Source organism: Malaya genurostris, chromosome 2, assembly GCF_030247185.1.
Source record: "Malaya genurostris strain Urasoe2022 chromosome 2, Malgen_1.1, whole genome shotgun sequence".
NCBI classification, from domain to species: Eukaryota; Metazoa; Arthropoda; class Insecta; order Diptera; family Culicidae; genus Malaya; species Malaya genurostris.
This window is the reverse complement of record NC_080571.1, coordinates 58,214,098-58,236,522: the sequence shown is the minus strand read 5'-3', so window position 1 is coordinate 58,236,522 and position 22,425 is coordinate 58,214,098. Positions and strand designations below refer to the sequence as shown.

Genomic DNA, 22,425 nt, shown 5'->3' with positions numbered 1-22,425 from the left:
GGAGCTACAGAGTACTACATGGTAATGATGATAGCCATGTAGAATATCTCGCTCCCGTCATTCGAACACTAATAACAGCAATCTTCCGTCAGGGAGAAGTAAGAAGGAAAAAAACACCGTACCCGTAGTTTTACCCTTACCCGGGAACCCTGGAATTGTCATTGCAAGCTGGCGCTACCGGCGTCGGTGGCGGCAGCAGTAGAGGCCACGACAGTTTGCAAGTGTAGCAAGATTCGCTTCGGCAGAACTACGTTGCTGCTGCGGGTGAATCGAGGGAAAAAAAGAGCCAATTACGAGCCTTTATCGCATCATTACATGATTCAGTGTCATTACTACTGTGATGCTAGCGGAACCGAAGGGGCTAAGACGTATGGCTGGGAAGGAAGGTCACGACCACCAGCGGGTTTCATGTGTCTGTTGCTATTTGCCGGTTTAGTTGTACTTAAGTTTTATTCACGGTCAGATGGGTTTTTGTTTTACGAATGAAAGAACAAACACAGCATCAAAGAGGCTGTGTTGCAGCGAAAACTGTTTGACAGACGAAAGCAAGCTCATACATTATTTCGTCTGGAGTTATTTACGCAGCTAATCGTTTGATAGCACTTCTTATTGCAGCAAGTCCAAAAAATAAGATCTAAATTTATAACTTAAGCATGAATGAACATGGTTTTACTAATCATACAATTCTCTAGATTCAAATCGAGTTGCATGAGCAAATTCTTGATTACGAGAAAAAAAACAGTTTTAATTCACCTAGTGGTGTGATAATGCCTTTCTCTTTCTTCAAAACAGTCTCCTATAATCCTATTTTTGATCTTTTTATTAAATAATTTGTGAAACTAATTGTGTTTTGAGTTTTAAATCGACCGCGTGGCTCGCTCAATTCCCTTTGCGCATCGTATTTCTTTTGTACTCTCTCGTATATGAGCAAACTGTACCGGGTTGCCAGCATACATTTTATTATTTTGATGAGAAGTTTTATCACATTAATCTATCGTATGTATCATAGATCTTCAAAAGTCACCATACATGAAATTTTCGAAATCGAAACAAAAATTTCAATTCCAAAAGTCTTAGAATTGCATGAAACGTCGAGATTTAGTGTCATTTCGAAAAATTGTTTTTTTTTAATTGGCTTTCTGCGACATATTAACATCAAGTCCCAGTAAGACGATATTTTCAAAAAAAAAACATTTTTTTAAGATGACACTAAATCTCGACGTTTCCTGTAATTCTAAGACGTTTGACTTCAAACAAAATTGTTCAATTTCGGAAATCTCATGTACTCCCCCCTATGGTGTTTTTTCAAGATCGAAAATTTTCAAAACTTAACCGCCGGGCAGCACCCCTTACACATGTCCGATTCAGCTCAAATTTTGCATGGGGACTTTTTTCGAGTTGCTTAAACTTTTGAACAATAGCGCTTTACGACATTAGAGGTGATCCCAAAATATTGGCACCCTTATATAGTGGTGTATTGATGTATATGTATAAAATAATAGCGAAAAAAGTGTGTGTTGCTAATGTTCTCTGGTATGCGTGGACCGATCTTCAAATGATTTTTTTTGTTCGAAAGGTGACGTTTATGCGGAGGTTTTAGGCTATAGTACATAAGGAAAATCCTTCGGGAAAGTAGAGAAAAACTAGAAAATTGGTTCATTTTGAATAGAAAATCTTCCATTCAATGCATGCTAGATCTCCAATGATTATTTGGCGCGTATCGAGTTATGCAATGCTGCTGCCCGCTGGAGAGCAAAATATGAATACTAAATTATTAATAAAACCGTTTAGCGCCAAACGAGCTGATTTCTCAAAAATTTCACTGAGCCTACTTGATTCACGTGTTTCTTTATTTCGAATCACATGTTCAAATTAAGTAAGGGCGCCAAATGAACAGCATACGGGTTTCCATTTTCCGATATATAAATTTGGGTTCAATACCGTGAAGTCAAATTATAAAACGACTATAAGAAAAGAAAGTGATTAACGTTTTTTAATGATTCGTTATTTTCCTAAAATTCCAGAAATGTGAAATGTATCTTCTTGAAAGATATAATTATTGCTTTCACAATGCACTGAGACAACAGGATCAGCACACCTCAGCTGCCACTTTAAATTAAGACCGTTAACTCAAACACCAAAACTGTTCGGCTCCCTACTTTTTGGAACGGTTCCATTCGAATTAGAAGGATGTTTTCTGTTTTTTTTTCGGCTTAAATTTTTCATAAGCATTTCCTGTGCTATATCTTTGAAGGATTTTTTGGACGGGATTTTGTGTAAATTTTTCTCGAAACGACCTCCAAATTTCGTCAATTGCTTCAAATTGCAAATTCGGTTATTGATTTGAATCCAAACGTCTTCAATTAGCCCAAATGCGACTCGAATTATATCAACCCAGAGTATTCCGAATTTCAAATTATTTACATTTGAGTAACTATGAACAGTTTCGTCCAATGTACTCGAACCATCCCGTTTGCCTTCTGTTTTTAAATTACATCGAGATTTGGGAACTCATCGACATGTTTTACCTATTCGAATGATTCACTCTCTTGCTCATAAACCGTCGAACTGATTTTGGTTGTATTTTGCTTGAATCATTTGGGACTTTTAAGAGTAGGGAAAAAAAAGTTTTAAAGTGCGAAGTGTACGTGTGTACCTGAATTGGGGAAAAATGTTGTGATCGAATCAAAAACAATTGTCAGATGATTCATTTTTACAGAACACATACCATTCTACTTCACTAATCTCGAGCAATCATGAGGGTCGTTTGATTATTCTAATTTTAGAGTATTCGAAGTAATTTTCATCCAAAGATTTTGACATTTTTGAGCTGTGAGAAATTCACAAGGACAGCTACAGGTACAGAATTAAAAGGAACAAGTACAAGTTCAGGAAAAATAAAGAAGGTACAGGAACAAGTGCAGAAAGTACAAAACCAAGTACAGAAATGTGGGAAACTATTATAGGAAGTACTGGCACAATTGAGTGCAGAAAAAGGTACAGAATGTGCCGATGGTACAGATATAAGTACAGAAGTTACAGGACCAAATACAGAAAATACTGGAACAAGGTACAGAAAATACTGGAACAATTTTTGAAACAGGCACAGAAAATACAGGAACAAACACACAAATTACAGAAACAAGCACACAAAGTACAAAATAAAGTACAGACAATAGAGGAACAAGTACAGAAAAAAGTTAAAAGTACAAAAGTTAATCGCAAATGTTGTCGAGACAACAATTTTGAATGGCAAATTAGAAGAAGAAAAAGTTTTCATTCCACGCATTCCAATGATGCCCACTGCTATGCCATTTCAATTTGAACGTCATTTTCTCATCCGTTTAACTTTTCTGTTATCGTCAATAATCGTTAGGAGTTTGAAGCGTGGGCAATCGTTGTCCGCGATATAAAAAGAGTTGGGGCCACTATCATAGAGCATTATGATGATATTTTTCTTCAATAATCATTAAATTAGTTTCGATTTTCTACATCTAATCTAATCTTATTGCGCGAAGTGTGCAGGGGTCCGCTAGTTATTTATATTTTCATTTTTTCTATCTTGAATAAAATAAGAAACTTTCTTTGGGTATAAACTAACTAAACTTGTTCAATTTGTAAACAGCTATGTCGAATTATTAAGTATTTTACTTTATTTTGCATCGTCGCATTAAATGATTGAACACACTCCGCCCTATAGATCTGGAAGTCAGACCCGGATGGATTTTTCAAGAATATATATGAGAAAGGCAATAAGTGTAGTTTTATACAAAAGCATTGTTACCATGATTTTGTAACGAGTAGGTACCAATTGAATAAAAGATTCACAAGTTTCCTTTTTTTCACCTGAAAAATATAGATTTAAATGTGGCAACCATGCACGCATTATGAAACTGAACAAATCACGCTGCGAACGGATGGTGTTTTCTTCTTTTTTAGTTTCAGCACGTATCGACGTGTACCGGTTTTGCATCGTCATTTTGAATAATGATTTGAATGTTTTGACACTCATCGCCCTATAATTTCGGAACCGGAAGTCGGATCTGGATGAAAGTGCACAGTATATTAAAAGACAATAAGAGCTTTAATTTGAATCATGATTCATGATAATCGGTTTGACCGTTGCTGAGAATTCGAAGTGAGTTCCGTTTTTGGAGTTTTTCTTCACTATTATCGGTGCCTTCGGAAGCGGAAACCGGGGACTAGTAGTCTCAAAGTAGTTTTATATATTCACTAAATAACGATATCTGCCAACTAGATGAATTTAACAGTAAGTTTTATAAAAATGTGCTCCTCGTTTCTCCATCGCTTGTGAACACATACTCATGACATTGAAAATTTTCACTAATCGCACTGTAATACCGGAACCGGAAGTCAGATCTGGTTCAACCTTTCAAAGACTTTTTAAAGAATTCTATGACCTTTTATTTGCTTCTCAGTTTGTAAAATTCGGTTGGTAAATTTCCAAGAAAATTGAAATCGAATGTTTTTATAAGTTTGCACATATTTTCATGTAATTCCGGAACCGGAAGTCGGATCAAAATGAAATTCAGGAAACTTGTATGAGGCTATAAGACCTTTAATTTGAATCTAAATTTGTGAAAATCAGTTTAGCCATCTCTGAGAAACGTGTGTGACTACTTTTTTCCTTTTTTTTGTGCATGCGTTTCCTTCGATTGATAAAAACGACAGTAGAAATTGCGTATTCAACCAAATGCATGATGCTTGAGAGCAGAATTGCAATTTGTCGCGTCGAATGACCTTGTCAGACTGACTGAAAACATTGTCGACTGTAATCTGTACTGTGAAAGTGATTATCAAATGAGATACTCCGTAGTTCTATGACCAAGTAGAAGTATACTCAAAGACAGGCGACTCTAGTGTTTTCTTCTTCATTCTTCTATTCCCTATCGAAGTGAAAAAATAAAAGAAAGTACTAACATAAATATACATTGATTGAACTCATTAGTCTTTGCAAAAAGTCATCGGACTTTATTGAAGTAAATGAATAAATTTCAATTTTGATGCTGTCCGATTATTATTTAGTCACATCGTAATCAAGCAGTGAAAGGAAGAATGAAGATTATGTCAATTGCTTCTGCAATCCAAGAGCGTTCTGACGAGTGCAATGTCCAGAGAATTTTTGAAATCGGCAAAGGACCGATGTTAGTAGGGTGACAAAATGAACAACATTTGTTACTCATCTATAGCCGATCACGAATAAGAAAAAGAAATTGATTATGAAAATACCAAATCACGAGGAAGTTACTCATATTTTTGTTCTGACGTGAAGTCTTTCTACCAAAAACGGATTTGAAAAATTGAAATGATTGGAATTGCGAAAGTAAACATTTGCCTAAAAATACATCCCAGAGGTTGAAATCGAACCAACCAACTATTTCCATTCATAAAATTGTTAATTTAAATTTTGCAATAATTATGGTTTCAGCTTTACCGGTCTGCTAAATAGAAACGGCTGTTATATACTGCCCGACGTTTCGACCACAGGTTATGGTCTTTTTCAAGAGAAACTGTAAGTGTATTGGTTGTGAAAGATATTACGAAAACATTAAAACTATGTGTTAACTCGCTATCTTATCGTTCCTCGTCTAAAAATCGTATGCTCACGAACGGTGCTTTCGGAATCTGCTACTTATTGAAATAGTTTTATACCAATTTTTTTCTGAAAAGTTTTGACGTTTTTTGCTTCACCGCTTCAAGTGGCGATGTGACATTTCACCTTCATTCTCACTCTTCAAAATCTGATACTTTCTAATGGGGCATTAGGACCATTCATTTGAATTTATGTTTGTAAAAACAGGTTCAGCCATTCCGAGAAAAATGAGTGACATTATTTGTGACACACACAAACACAGACAGATCTCCATGAACTGATTCAAATGGTACATGATACTCGACTTTTCAATGTCACCAACACCCGAGAGAAATATTCAGAAATCTCTCGCTCGGCACAGTACGTTCGAGATAATTCCAATTTAACAACACCAGATGTAGGCATATTCGCATATGCCTACATCTGGTGTTGTTTAAAGTTATGGTAAAAAGCTAATTTTTTCCCCAAAAGCTGTTGGTTCGGCAGATGAAGTTGTGAGTATAAATGAGAACAACAAGTTTGATTCTGAAGGAAGCTATTTTAGCGAGGAACTGAGATCGAAACGCAAAATATCCAAGAAGAATTATTGCACCGGCTATATCGAAAGATGGATTTAAAGATAGTTCTTACATTATCTAAATTTATGCACGCACAGCCAGCTCTAAATGCTGGTACAGTGACCAGTAAAAAGAAAATAATGCAATCTGTACATTTTTAGCTAATAAAACGTGATTTTTAATGCGTGGAACTTTCCATATGGGACAGACCCGAATTGATATTGTTTTAGAATTTAAATGAACTAACCCTATATTATTTTTGCGACTTCTGAAAGTAAGGCAAAATAACCGTTATCCGTCTGGCTAACTCAAAAGTGGCCAAAACCCATATGGGACTGATATGTGAGTATGGGCAGTATTTGCATTTGCATTTGAGTTCATGAAAATCGGTCTCTGAGAAAATGTTTTGAGTTTTGCACAACTATAGCCGAAGTCGGTAAGAATTAATCAGTTATCTATGGAATTGTAAGACCTTTCATTTGATTCCAAATTTATGAGCATTTTTGTAGTCATCTTCGAGAAATTGGAATACATTCTAATACAGAGTTTGTGCACCGAAAACCGGATACCAGTATAATTGGAATGAATTTTTTTGGTCATCGACTATCAAGATCTGTAAATTAGAGAAATTTATTTGACAATTGAAAGGAATTCGCTACTCATCACATGGTCACTGATAAAAAAGTACTCTCGAAATTGACACTAATCACGCCGTATCTCCGGAACCGGAAGTCGCCTTTGCAAAAAAATCACGAGTTTTCTATGGAATCATAAGACCTTTTATTTGAATCTATGATGGTAGGTTTCCGCCATCTTTAAGATATGTGACATAATTTATCACACACAAACATTTTACGATCCCGAACTGATTCGAATGATATACGAGGTCTGTTCAAAAAGTACCCGGAATCCTCATTTTTCTAAAAAAATATTTATTTATTCGTCTACATCTATATGGCCCCCTTCAAAGTAATCCCCCCTAGATATAATACACTTATGCCAGCCTTTTTTCCAGTCTTCGAAACACCCCTGATAGTCACTTTTTGTAATGCTCTGTAGCACTCTCAGCGATTCTGCCTTTATCTCTTCAATCGATGGAAAACGCTGTCCTTTCATGGGTCTCTTCAACTTTGGTAACAGGAAAAAATCACACGGAGCGATGTCTGGTGAATAAGGAGGTTGGGGCATGATTAAAGTCTTGTTTTTAGCCAAAAAATTTGATCAAAATTCAGCAGTTTTGGAACGAATTTTGCTGCCACTCGTTTCATGCCCAAAACATTTGAAAAAATATGATGGCATGAGCCAACTGATATGCCAACTTCATCAGCAACTTCTCTAATAGTGATTCGGCGATCATCCATAATCATTTTTTCCACTTTTCCCACATTTTCATCGATTATTGACGCGCTGGGTCGACCGGAGCGTTCGTCGTCTTCAACGTCTTCGCGGTCATCTTGGAAACGCTTATACCACTCGTAAACACTTGTTTTTTTCATAGCACACTCACCGTAGGCTCTCTGTAACATTTCGCACACTTGGTTACACTTTATTTCATTTTTCACGCAAAATTTAATACAAATTCTTTGACTCTTCAATTCTTCCATTGTTTAAACTAACAAAAATCGCCGAGCTCAAAAAAACACGCCTACAACAGCCGCTACAAGACAGAATGTAAACAATGAATACAGCTGAAAATTTCACCATACATTAGGGACATATGTACCAACACAATAAAAAAAAATTTTGACCACCGGACTCTCCAGACGCGCGCAATTAAAAAATTCCGGGAACTTTTTGAACAGACCTCGTATGATACTAGGCCCTCAGCCTTTGTTTATGAGTCACAAGCGGTGAAAGGAGATAAACTTTATCTTCACTGTCTCTGCCCGGTGAATAATAGAGGTACTTCAATTGACAGTGGATAATCATTTCCAGTTTGGTTGTATCTTCGCACAGTTATTTAGAGGTTTCCAACGATATTTTTGAATAAATATTCCCAATGGAATTCAAACGTTTAAAAAAAACTATTCTTGATCCATCTAGTGGTGTGATGTCTTTCTCTTTCATCGAGATATTTTTTGCCTTCTCATTAGGATAATTTATGACACTAATTTAGGCTCATTTTAGACACCGGTTTTTTCAGATTGATTCGAGTAGTTCACAAAAGCATGCTTCATTTGCGTTGTCTTTTTGTATGAGAAGAGTGATACTAATCTAAAAACGCATTCTGTCGGCTACGTAACTTATACCATCATATCTTCGGAACTAGAAGTCACATGCACACATACACACAGACATTTTGTGATCGCGACGAACGGAGATTAAAAAAAGTCGAAGTCGATTTTTTTTTCTAGTTTTTGGTCTGTTAAAACGGTTTCCTCGCATAGTACTGTATATCTCCAAGTTTTGAAAACATCGACATAAAACCTGTTTTAATCCACCTAGTGGTGTAATGATGCCTTTCTCATGTACATATAATATTGTGGTATACTATTCAAAATTATTCTCTTCGATTTTTGAAAGAAATCAAGAGATTGTTTGTGCATAAAATACAGAATATAACTGTGCTTTGATTGCGTAAGTCATCCATAAGAAAACGAAATGGGTTCACTATTATATGCACTTCCGGACCGGAACCCGAGAACCGGTATAATCAAAGTCGGTTCGTACGGCCACCAACTAACATGACATACAAACTCTACTAGTACGCACTCTAAATTACGATTTAAATGTTTGTTGCATCCGAAAATATTTTAAGTGACGGTGTACAATATGTAACACACTTTACTCTATAACTCCGGAACCGGAAGTCGGATTCGGATGAAATTCTGAAATTCCGTATGAGATCGAAAGACCTTTCATTTGTTCCGGTACTTCCGGAACCAGATACCGGGAACCAGGATAGCCGGAATCGGTTTGTTTAGTTGCCTACTGATAAATACTAACGATTTGAATAGTTTTGAAACCAGTTGAGAAATTTTTTTACGTGTTTTGTTTCGCCGGTTGAAGTGACGGTGTACAATATTGAACACACTCTACCCTATAACTCCGGAACCGGAAGTCGGATCGGGATGAAATTCAGGAATTCCGTATGGGACCGCAAGACCTTTCATTTGAATCTAAGTTTGTGGAAATCTGTCAAACCATCGCTGAGAAAAGTGAGTGAGATCCATTTTGGTATATATGACCACTATTTCCGGTACTTCCGGAACCAGATACCGGGAACCAGAATAGCCGGAATCGGTTTGTTTAGTTGCCTACTGATAAATACTAACGATTTGAGTAGTTTTGAAACCAGTTGAGAAATTTTTTTACGTGTTTTGTTTTGCCAGTTGAAGTGACGGTGTACAATATTGAACACACTCTACCCTATAACTCCGGAACCGGAAGCCGGATCGGGATGAAATTCAGGAATTCCGTATGGGACCGCAAGACCTTTCATTTGAATCTAAGTTTGTGGAAATCTGTCAAACCATCGCTGAGAAAAGTGAGTGAGATCCATTTTGGTATATATGACCACTATTTCCGGTACTTCCGGAACCAGATACCGGGATCCATGATAGCCGGAATCGGTTTGTTTGGTTGCCTACTGATAATAACTATCGATTTGTGTAGTTTTGAGACCAGTTTAGAAAATTTTTACGTTTTTTGTTTCGCCGGTTTAAGTGACGGTGTACAATATTGAACACACTTTACCCTATAACTCCGGAACCGGAAGTCGGATCCAGATGAAATTCAGGAATTCCTTATGGGACAACGAGAGCTTTTATTTGAATCCAAGTTTGTCAAAATAGGTTCAGCCATCTCCGAGAAAACCTAGTGAGATTATTTGACACATACACACAGACATTGCTCAGCTCGATGAACTGAGTCGAATGGTATATGACACTTGGCCCTCCGGACCAATTTTCACTAGTCGATTTTTCAAGTGAATGCATAACCATTTTATATGAGAAAGGCAAAAATGTTTTCGGAAATATGTAACGATTTACTGCTACGAATTTTAGTGACTGTATGTTCACTATAATTTCACTCCAAGTGTCAAAAACTTGTAATATTTAAAAATTGCTGTAAAAATATTGATATTTTTTTTAAATGACGGGTTATACAAAGTTCCAAAATAGATATTAGTCGGAGGGAGTCAAATCGGGCGAATAAGTTGGATGGGAAAGCAACTTTTTCGCTCCACGTGAGTCCATTTCGCGATGATTTCGACCTTAAAATGCATCATTAAAGCGAATTTATACTTGTTGTTGACGTTTTTTCCCTGTTTCGAAGTGATCCAGAGAAAGTATGCTATAACAATTCTAGAACACCTACACCATAACTGATTACTCGAAACCGCTGTACCAGATATGGTTTTTCACTTTTAGTAGCTCTCGACCACTAACTAACTAATAGGGTACTGATGTTATAAGTACCGAGTTTCCAATCAGATTCACTCGATTGATCCGTCCTGTCGGTAATCGATTGATCCGTCCTGACTATCGTTTTCCGTTGCTCTTCTTAGTACATAAAAATTAAAAATAGGAATCGAGACACTCTTTGAGCTATATTTCCTTTTTAAAAGTCCAGATTATGACAAAACTTTAACTCTTTTCTACCACAACTGCAAACGGCCTGCCATACTGAATATTTTTCTCAAAAACTTCGATTTCATTTTTTATCATTCATTACTACGCAATCATATTTTGATAACTATTAGTGATACAAATTACGGCCAGATCTTAAATCCCTATCTTTGCTTTGTTGCATAAATGAATGTGGACTAGATTCTGATTTTTAGAGGGACAGTATGAACAGATAGATTGAATGCAGTAGGAGAAAATCCTAGATATTCATTATTGAACTTTTCCTAATTATTCAACGTTCAAATCACTTGTTCAATGGTTCTATCGGCTGTTGCTGTCGCGATTAGTAGCAGTTGATCGATAAAAGGACATTATCAATACCCAACACCCACCTTTGTCGGGACACTTGTTCTAATTCTCATAACGTTGTTAGCCAGATCCCTCCACTTCACTTCACCATTCGAGCGATGAAAATCCGTCGCGTAGAGTTTTGCTTATGCAACAGCTATGCAGGAAAGCAAGTCATTGCCATTTGGTGAAACAACCTTGGCAAAAACGTACGGAATGAAAATGTGTAAAGGAAAACGACGAGGCCCCATTAGAATTTTGCACAGCGAACACAGAAACAATATTGTACTGTAGATTCAAATGGAAAGTTTGCTGAATCGGAAGGAATAAAAGTGTTCCATTAAAAAACAAAAATCCCAACAGTTCCATGGGCTGTGAACTTTGCTACAGCAGATGTAGGTCGGAAAAGGCGGTCGCTTAAAGCCCAGGCCGATACATGCCAACATGTAATTACCGCTCGGTTGGAAGGTATAGGGTACGGATCGATGCCGCTCGAGAAATAAATGATAATTGTCACTTGCCACTGCAGGCAGGTAATCACCTGGTATAATGGCAGAATGTCACCATCGAGGTGCGTTGCAAAAGACATTACGAGGCGCGGAATGTACGAGTGCTTATTTCCACCATCGAGACTGATATGAAATAAGGAAATTTTCCAGTATGCCATAAATTATCGCACTAAACAAAAATTTTAGGTTTTACTCGAACATGACACATGGCCTAAACTGAGAAGGATGGAGTATTCCAATTTAAATGTGAGAAATTGATAATGAAAATTAAAAAGAATTTCAGCGACCGTAACCGCTGTTGAGTGCATTTCCATCCATCGTTAATCTACAAAGTAGATCTACCAAACAGTCCACTCGTGGGCTTCTTGTGAACACAAGTTTGACTAGTTGATTCAATATTAATTCTAGCTGAGTAAAAATGCTCTGTTTAAATATTCGTGTCACATTTATTTTTAAGAAGGCGGAGCTAACGCTAGCTAAAATGCAACGGATGAATACATTTCATTGGAATCGACTTTTTAGGAAAGACCTGAAAATGACCGAGCTGATGAGTTTCTTCGATTTTAAACAATTATTGAGTATCGATTTCTTCGCGATTCGTCTTCGGCTCGTCAGTGCTTAAAGCAGTTTTGTTTTAGTTTTTGACTGTCTGTAACTTTTAGTTCAATGTGTTTTTTTTTGCAAATTATCAAATTTTTGTGGCCTTACTTTTTTTAAATAAAAGAAGTAGGTATCAAATTCGTTCAACTTCAACAAGTATCATATACCACACGATTCAGATCAATGAACTGTATGTATGTGTCGGTATGTATGCTGTTAACAAAGAGGTCGAGATCTCAGAGATAACTGGACCGATTTTGACCAAACTAGTCGCAAATGGAAGTCTACGTCGGCCGGAATGCAATTGAAAGGTTTTGAGATCGGATGTTTACTTTTTGAGTTTTACGAAGTTTTACGACAAAATTTTTTGTTTTTTGACAAAATCTGTCACAAATGACCTTGAAAAGAGAATATGTTTTTAGACTTAGAGTCCACACGGTAATAGCTATCCAACAAGCCATAGATTGTTAAATTACATTCATTTTTAACGAAGATATCGATATTTTGCCACTTTTCCCCCTATTCCAGCAGTATCAGATTTGAGCACTGCATGATAAAGTACACTGCATACTGCACCCTTTTTCATGACATTTGATCGAATTTCGATTTGAGACATGGTTCGTTTTTAGTAACATAATCGTTCGAATAAGACATATTAGAAGGATGGCAGTATTTTCGAATTCAACATAATTTCAGCATCATATAAATTTAAACTGATAAATCAGCAATCATTACTGAAAGAACATAACTTCTTACATCCATATAGCATTCGAATCAGTTCGGCGAGATCAGCAAATACCAGTGTTTGACAAATGTCATTCGATTTACTCGGAGATGGCTTAACCGATCTCTTCAAACTTAGATTCATATGAAAGGTCCTATGCCCCCATACAAATTTCGTGAATTTGAATTGGATCCGAATTCTGGTTCCGGAACTATAGGATGATAAGTGTAACGAAATTTAAATATTGTCTTTAATTTTTCTCGAAAATGGCTTAACCGATCTTCTTCATGGGTCAGATTTCGTAAAATCACCCAAAGAATTAGTATTTTTATTTTTTGCTCAAGTGATGATAATTTGGTTCTATTTGATCATTAAAATGAAAAAACTATTTTTTGAAAGTTATTGTAAAATGAAACTTTTCGTCAGATTTTCAACAAAATCAAACCATTTTTTAACAAATAAACATATTTGGATGAAACCTTTACAGATCGTCGATAGTACAATAAACTTTAACTTATTGTATAATTTTTTTTAAATTTTATACAATAAGTTTAAGTTTATTGTACTATCGACATTTTTTCTACAAAATTTCTTAAAACAATTGATTATTTTTCAATGTTCTGGACTTTTAAAAAATCGGGAAAAATCTATCATAATGCTAAAACAAGTTTCATTCAAATATGGTTATTAGTTGAAGAATGGCATTACTTTGTTGAAAATTTGACAAAAAAAATCCTAGTATAAAAACCAACACTTGAACAAAAAGTTTAAAACATTATAGATGTTTTGATCCCATAAAAACTTCTTGTTTTTAATCCGATCGGACTTCCGGATCAGGCGATACAGGAGCATTTATGTAAAAATGTCAAATTTACATAAATTAATCGGGGTTTTATCGGGGTTGCAGATTCTGACAATCGAAAACTTATTTCAGCTTTACAGGTATTCGGTTTTCGATCCAGGAAATTTAAAAGTTACACAAAAATTTGAAAACAATCGACTCTAGAAAATTTTGAAATCTTTTTTTTATGCCAAATATTTTATAATTGCTTGAAACGTCGAGTTCCGGTATCTCGAAAAAAATTTAAAGCAATTTTTCGGTTTCGAAAATTTCATGTTGATTTTTCTAGATCGAAGATTTCCAAACTCTAACCGCCCGCTGGCACCACCGGTATCCGATTTAGCTTAAATTTTTCATAGACTTTTTTCGAGGTGCTTAAAGTGTTGAACACTACCGCTTTACGGAATTAGAGATGACCCCTAAAAATTATATTCCATATTTCATCAGGGATTATTAGGAGATAAGTGGACACTTGTGAAAATTATTAAAATCATGAAACATGTCTTCTTATGAGATCATGCCTATTATCGATGATTCTATGAGCAAAATGATTCATATCATGAGCAATAATTTACTCATAGAATCATCGGTAATAGGCATGATCTCATAAAAAAACATGTTTCATGATTTTCATAATTTCTTAATCGTGGTAAAGACTGTCCCAGAAAGGCGTTCGAGCAAAAGAAGGAGGTTTCAGTTCGGGATGTGGCCAAAAAAGTGGGCACTTCGAAGTCAAATGTTCTTCGTGCTAAAGAACGTTTGAATTTACGAACCTATAAGAAGCAGAAACAACCAAAACGTAGTCCGAAACAAGAAGGGTTCGAAATACGATTCTTGCTGGAAATTTGAACTGCATAATCATGGACGGCGGAACCTACGTGAAACTCGATTACAAATCCTTACCGGGACCACAATATTATACGGTGCGAGAAGGGCAAGTGTTAAACCAGTCCGAGACATCGATTGAAGTCGAAAAATGTGGTAAGAAAGCTATGGTCTGGCAAGCAATTTGTAGCTGCGGTAAGATTTCGAAACCCTTCATCACCACTGCTTCAATGTAACAGCGAAATATACATCAAGAAATGTTTACAAAAACGAAATCTACCCATGATTCGAAGCCACAAGGATCCTGTTGTCTTCTGGCCAGATCTTGCTTCTTGCCACTACTCGAAATCAACGGTAGAATGGTATACTACCAAAAATGTCACCTTCGTCCCAAAAGACATGAATCCACCAAATTGCCCACAACTTCAACCAATTCAGGAATTTTGGGAATTAACGAAAGCACATCTTATGAAACATGTCTCGGCAGCCGAAACCATTCAACAGTTCGAAAAAGATTGGAAAAAAGTGTCAAAACTTGTCGCCAAGAAGTCTGTACGGAATTTAATGAGGAACGTTCGCAAGAAGGTGCGCCAGCTAGTCTACAATGGCTAAGTAGCAAATTTTGAGAATAATATTCTGTTGTTGTAGTCTAATATTATCAGCATATCGAATAAAATTTGAATATCTAACACTTGTGAATTATTTACAGCGAAATCAAAGTGCGTCCATACTTTCTGGGACAGTCCTTACCGGCAACGGACTTTAATCCGTGGATGGTTATTGGAACTGAATTTGGCTATACCAGTCTTGAGATTCTGATTCCGGAAGTACCGGAAAGAGTGAGCACATACTCCGAAATGAAATTCACTCACTTTAAAATGTAACTTTATGTTTAATTGTCTGCTTCAAATATGTGCATGAAAATAGATGTACGGTAGACTCTTATGGAAACTTCCCCATAGAACGCTTTTGAGTTTAATTTGAAGCTTCTGGTTTTGGATTTGTGAGGTGATAATACACTCATTTTTTCGGATTTTCTAAAACTTAGATTCAAATTAAAAAAAAATACGTACTCATGAAACGGTTTTGGATTTCATATGGATACGACTTCCGGTTCTGGAATTAGAGGGTAATGAGCAGTAAAAATGAACTAAAATCACTTGAACTAGCCATATAATTTTGATCATGTTTGTTGATGGCCTTTTGATTTGATTTCAAATATATCGATTATCAGTTTCCGGAAATAGTGGTCAAAAACCTCCGTCATTCAGAGCGGCGATGCAACGAAGGGAAAATTTCTTCTAAATTTGGCTCAAAGCTGTTTCAATTTGCAGGTTATGTCCGTTGCTAGCTAAACAAACTACATTGGTTCCCAGTTCCCGGTTTCGGAAGTACTGGAAGAAGCGGTCAAAATCTTCAAAACGGAGCTCACTCAATTTTTTCAGAGATGGCTGCACCAGTTATCACAAAATCAGGCTCTAATGAAAGGACTTGTAGTCTCATAGGGTGCCATTGGATTTTCATCCGGATCTGTCTTCCAGTTCCGGAACTATAGGGTTAAAGTATGTTTAAAATGGCAAACCGTCACTTAAGGTGAAATGTAGCGGAATGCGAAAATCGCGTTTTTGATCAATTATTCAAAAATTAGATCGATTTTCGAAAAACCAAAAACACTTAAGTTTTCGAAATCAAATTTATCATAACTAAGTATTCTTAGAATTTTGAAATTTTGCTTTGGCGAGCCGTAATTGGTTTTTGAAATGTATAAACGGTTACTGTTCCGTTCCACGGGCATGATTTTAGAACTGAAAAGTAGTGTTTGTAGCAGAATTTCACAAAGAATCTGAAAATGCAACTCAAAATTATAAAATTTTAGCTAAAACAACCGAAATTTGAAAAAGTTTAGATAAACTTTTCCGCATTTTTTTATTGCTTGCGCGCTGCTGTTTCGTATTAAGGTGGTGTGAGAAATGCACGGTGGGCACGGTGGCATTATATCGTGAGCAAAAATTACATATAAAATAATGACGCGAATTTATGCACCATTGGGTTTTGTGTTGAAATAAAAACTAGTTGATTACAATAAAATGGGTATTGTAAGAAATCGTCTATTTTCTAAGTAACTGTCATTTATAATGCTAATAATGTCCAATTCTGTTGAGTTCAATGCATTGCAAGGTCTTGGTATTACATTTATTGTTGAATATGACCATTTGTTTCTACAAACTTCGCAGACAAGAAGTGGCTGAACCGTACTGGGAGAATACTGAATCCACACCAGGAAAATGTCTGGGTGTGGAAGTCTTGGAATTACATTCCTTTTGAGAAATTTGGCCTTTCTTTTTTAACAGACTTCGCAGCCGACTCATAGCATACTCATATGGCTAGTGCTACGATCCTATTGACACAACAGAAATAATACTTTCTACTTATTCGAAGATGATAATGAAAGTCAATTAGAATGGAATATATTGGCATTGAATGTATTCGATAAGTAAATTCGACCGCGCTCTATCATGCGAGTTAAGTAAATACTTTTACGTAAATTCTATCTCATCGGCGGGAAGGGCCTGGTGAACGACTGGCAAAGATATCGAAAATACTTGAATGTTATCTCGTCTTCAATCGTTCTTTTGAAGGAGAATCCATGCTTGCTACTAAACTCAGACATATACATGGTTAGCAAGTTGGTCAATACATATACATATAGCCTCATGTTAGTCATTCATAATTACTCATGACTCATAGCTCTAGTGTAAGAGTAATCACTAACAATAATGATTGAATTAGCATATATTTAAAGTGTGAAGGATTCAAAAATCCATTACGTCCAGTCTTTATTACAAGCCAATATAACGAGAGGTAAACCCACTGCGCTCAATCATTGGAAAAAGTTCTTGTTTCTATGTGTCCGTTTTTCTTGGTATGCTTTGTGCGACGGTTCGTTCAACTGAAGCGGATAAAATTTTGCGCGCATTTTATGACGCTACATTTCACCTTAAAGTGAAGCTGTAACAAACGATAAAATTTTTCTTAATTTGACATAATTTATTATTTTTACGTTTCGTCTTCGACTCATCACTGAAGAGCAGTTCAAATTGAACTGCTTAGTGCTAAACAGTGATGGCCCAGCACACAAGCCAGCTCTCATACAGTCCGTGTGCTGTACTTTTAAAAAAACACGCACACGAAGTCTGAAGCACACGCTTGTGTGCCGTGTTGCTACTAGATCGAGAGTCGTATGCTTCGAAGAATCAGCTCGCGATGCTGGCTCATCTGCTGGCTCATGAGCTGGAATGGGGAGCTAGTTCCTGAGCTGGCTCATGTGCTAGCTCACGTGCTGAGTTGAGTGTCCGTTTTTGTTTTTTATTTAATAATATAATATAATTTTTAAGCACACAGTGTCCGCTCTTGTATTGTCTCTTGTCAGTAGGTGGACTACACAAATAGCACACGCTCATGAGTCTGGTTTGAAAAAGCACAGCACACGAGTTTAATAGGCACACACTGCATGTATAGAGCAGCTCGTGTGCTGAGCTCGGACATCACTGGTGCTGAACCGCTAAGCAGACGTAAAGTTTCTGCTACTTACAGAACACTTTTTGTTTTGCAACGGAGTGCAATGTCTTTTCTGACGTGCCGAACAAAAACATGTTTTCGACTATTTCTGGCGGATGCAGGTTTGGTCATTTAGGGGTTAGCCAAATTTTTGTGCTAGGGCACATAACCGTAAATTGACATAATTGTTTTCAAATTGAAAAGTTTTTGAAGGTTATGTATCGGCTTTTCAGTCTTATATAAAGTAGGAACTCCATTGTTTTCTTTTCTTCCGACGTTTCGGTCCTTATTGGACCATTTTCAAGGAATCGACAATTATGGTGTTCTTTTGCCTGTTAGTTCTGGCGGAACATATAGTGGTCATACTTCATCTACAACTACTGTAATTTGCAAAATAATAATTTATAATGTTTATTTTAGATGATCCTAAAAACAGACACTATCGGCGTCGATCCAAAGTGAAAAGGTTATGCTAGTTTGTACCCACTTAGCCTCTTTAATTTTCATCCAAGTTTGCCATAACCGGATTCAGATGACCGGAATAGTCGAAATTACTTCTGCAGCATAAAACATGTAGTAAGATAATTACTATTACTATTATTATATTATAATAATGACATCACTACACCACCGGCACGGTATTACTGCACTACCGGCTGCGAAAATTGCATATTAAAAAAAAAATTAAATTCATTTACATTCTTTTATTCTTTCGGTCGCACTTATCTTAAAATAGTTCAAATTTTTACTAGCCGTAGCACAGACTTCTACCAATATTACACACTAGTAGCAGACATCCGAAGCTGTTTCGTTTTCTTAATAGCGTGTACGAAATAAAACAAAGCACACATCGTTCGTTTTATGTTTCCTTCTTCCACCGTACCACGGACCGGTGTTGTATATATTGTCAATCTATGTGTCGATTATAAAAACTTTGACACTCATCGTTCTGTAACTTAATATGAGCTTTAATTCAATTCAAGATTTGTGAAAATCGGTTTAAGCATCACAGAGAAATCGAAGTGAATTCTATTTTTGAGATTTTCTTCATCACTTTCGGTGCTGCCGAAACAGGAAAAGGGAGGACCAGCAGTGCCGATTTAAGTTTTTATACCCTCTAACTAACAAGGCTTTAGTTTCGGAGCCGTGCAATCGGATATTTGAATCTTAGGTTGTGAAAATCGGTTCAGCCATCTCTGAAAAAAGTGAGTGCATATTGTTTCCATTTTTTTATGCATATCATCCTATATCTCCGGGACCGGAAGTCGGATCTTGATGAAATTCAATAGCAGGCTATGGGACCATGAGACCATGATCGCATAGGCTTTCTATATGAGAAAGGCAAAAAGAAACAAAATTTTGTAATTAGAATCTATCAGACTGTAAACCTTCACTAAACTAATTATATTCACTTTCGATTTTTCATATTTCAACAGACAAGTAATTCTAATAGTTCTTTAGGTAACATTTGTAGCCATTAGAAGGGCCAATTCTACCTAATGCTCCCCATCCAGCAGCAGGATGACGCAATCGTTTTTGTTTAAAGTAAAACTGATTTTTACGTTTCGCATTACAATGCAATTATCGAACTGATGAACGAACGGTAAGTTGTATGAAATCCCGTAGAAATATCCAAATTTGTAGAAAAATAATTGAAAAATGTGTTTATTTCCTTCAATCACAGTCATGTTAAAATTTTTTGAGAGAATCCTCTAGTGATATATATGCAAATATACGTGATATGCGATAACGTTACACCACTGGTTTTTTACAATAAAGCCACACGTTATGGGATAAAGAAAAAAACTGCTGTGAACTAATTACTGAATCAAATATTATTCCATATTTTCGATTGAATCGTGGATCCAGTTTTTTATTTTTTTTAAACACCTTTAAAACTAGATAGAAAAATCGATTCCAACTAACTGAACGCTTATCTATTCGGTGTTTTTCAGTTGCTTTTCAAACATGATATTGCTCAAAAAGTTTGCCACAGTAATAATTTCTGTGCTCGTCTGTGGCAACAGAATTATGAAACACCAAACAAAACACGGCCGAAGCTCCTCTCGGGTTACTCACAATTTTCCTGTGTCGCCTACGTCTACGCCAACAAATGCTGCCTTGAGGTCGCGTGCACTCGCACTTCGTTATCAGTGCTTTGTGTCAGCGGTATCAGGATACGACAGAACAGTAACTTTCTCTCCAGCTAGTGTGGCATCGGCCCAGTTGTATCCGCTCCCTTCTTTCGGTCGAACAAGGAGAGCGCAATTTAGTCGGTTTCCTATTTATTTATTTTTTTTTTTTGGTTTTCGCGAACGTCGTCCTTTCAAACACTCTTACGTCAAAATTTTCACTCTTATTCACTCTCTTTCTCTTTTTAGCTCTGCCACTTTTGCACCGAACCGAAACGCGGCACTATACGGGGGGAAGCAATTTTCCACCCTTCGACTTTTCTCTGGACTCTCATAATCCGGCGTACTTGCTAGTGGAGGTACACAGCCAGGATCGATTTCGATGAGGATTTCATTTTTCTCCGCACCTTCGCATGTAGGATTGATTGCCCGACGGTGCCCACCTGCACCATCCGCGATTGCGACCGGAATGTTTTCACATGCAGCCTCTTTTTTTTTTATCAGATCGTTAATTTGCCCTGATATCGCATCTGGTTTGAGATCGAACCAAAAACTGTTTACGTTTGGAATGAGAGTTTTCTATTTTTATAACACAACGCACCTTAGTATGTTTCCCAAACACATCGCAATTTCACCTTGAAAGCGATTTTTATTCGGCAGCTTCCAAACTTTTCCACGCGATTATGCGGTCGAAGTAGCCCACCGAAACCGAACCGACGATGATGGAAGGTGGTCCGCAAAGGTCATCACTGCTGGGACAAAATGGTGAGTGCTTTCTTAGAAATTTCTTCGGTTGCTAAACATTCGGCTCATTGGATCCGAAATACCGTGAATTTGTTTTCAGCAGGAAAAATTTCGCAACTGTCAAACGAAAACACAACCGATACAAACTTTTCTTGATGAGAAATATATTTTTTTGACAGCTGCCTGCACACACAAACTAGTCCGCTCGGTAGGCAGTACGATATTTTTCGGTCCTCTTGTGGTGCCAACAACTCTCAGACTGGTTGACGCACTGACGGACTTGCGGCTTGCAGACGCTTCTCTCAGCTGTGTGCAAGCACGGACTGGATGGACGAGGGGATCTCCGCCACCAGCAGCGGCGCGACTGTTGTTGGGTGGGGTCGGGGAATAAACATGAACGGGTTTTCTCTTGGTTCTCTTTCTCACTAACTCGCACTCGATACCAAACAATAATGGCCGTAACAAAAAAAAAATAATAAAACATCAACAACACTAACGCAGTAGACTGGTGTATCCAAAGTTTTGACTATACATACAGAAGAGGCAGTACTTGATTAGAACCAGCTTCAACTGGCCTGGCGCGGCTGCTTCGAAAGATCACTGATCGCTTCGCGACAGTTCTCAAAAGCGTTCTGCTGTTCAAACAACAGTCGAATCTCATGTGGCCCATGTTGATGTTAATCGATCGCACGTCGTTTTGAATGATGATCGAGACTGTCGCTCAGCCGTGGCATATCGCTGAATTAATATTGCGCTCGCTGTCTTCCAATGCGGTTCATTGGTCCCACTGGGCTGAGCTGGTGAAATGCAAATGTTTGTTTGGAAGCTGCCCAAAAAGTGCATCGTGACCAGAAAGTGACGACTGCTGTTTAGGAATGTCACATCGCATGTTGAGCACCACAGACAACAGATCTTTTCTGGGGATTTGTACTTTTCTGCCTGCGCCTATGCAAGAGTACGACAGTATTATAAATGAATTGTTTACTTATTATCGTTCTGCAAGTCGAAGCGATCAGGTGACATGCCATAATAATTCTATAGAAAGCAGAGTTAGATTGCTCATGCCACAGAAGACAGGTGTTTCAGACATATCCATTTTTTTTTTCAAATTCCTGTGGTGAATCAGTATAATATTTCACGCTTCAGGAGCACATTTCACATTCTTGAGCGCAATGTTCTAAAATTTGCTTTACGTTTATGGGTAACAATTCCCGGAACAGGCTCGGCGGAACATTTTCTGGCCCGAGTAGGTAATTTTAAATTATAAGTCCATGTCCTAGCAAAGTCGCCCAACCACAGTCACGTACCCGGAGGGAGGACCCAAGTGGACCCGAGAAGTAAATTCTGCACCCCTAAGGGATGCTGAACAAACTGCTGGGCATCACAATTAGTGGAAGCAGAA

The 22,425-nt window shown here is 37.1% G+C and overlaps 1 protein-coding gene across 4 annotated transcripts in view; it reads right to left on the bottom strand.

The window, feature by feature from the left end:
- The window catches only part of LOC131432673 (ATP-binding cassette subfamily G member 4), a 114,979-nt gene that overhangs the window by 73,706 nt on the left and 18,848 nt on the right, over positions 1 to 22,425 (bottom strand). The window contains exon 1 of one of the 4 annotated variants that reach the window (XM_058599080.1): positions 20,227 to 21,304. The exons of 1 other annotated variant lie outside the window; for it this stretch is intronic. The gene's annotated coding sequence lies outside the window, so the exon portion shown is untranslated. Of the gene's footprint in view, positions 1 to 20,226; positions 21,305 to 22,425 lie in introns of those variants that run through there. 2 more of the 4 variants (XM_058599079.1, XM_058599083.1) reach the window with 2 other exon arrangements.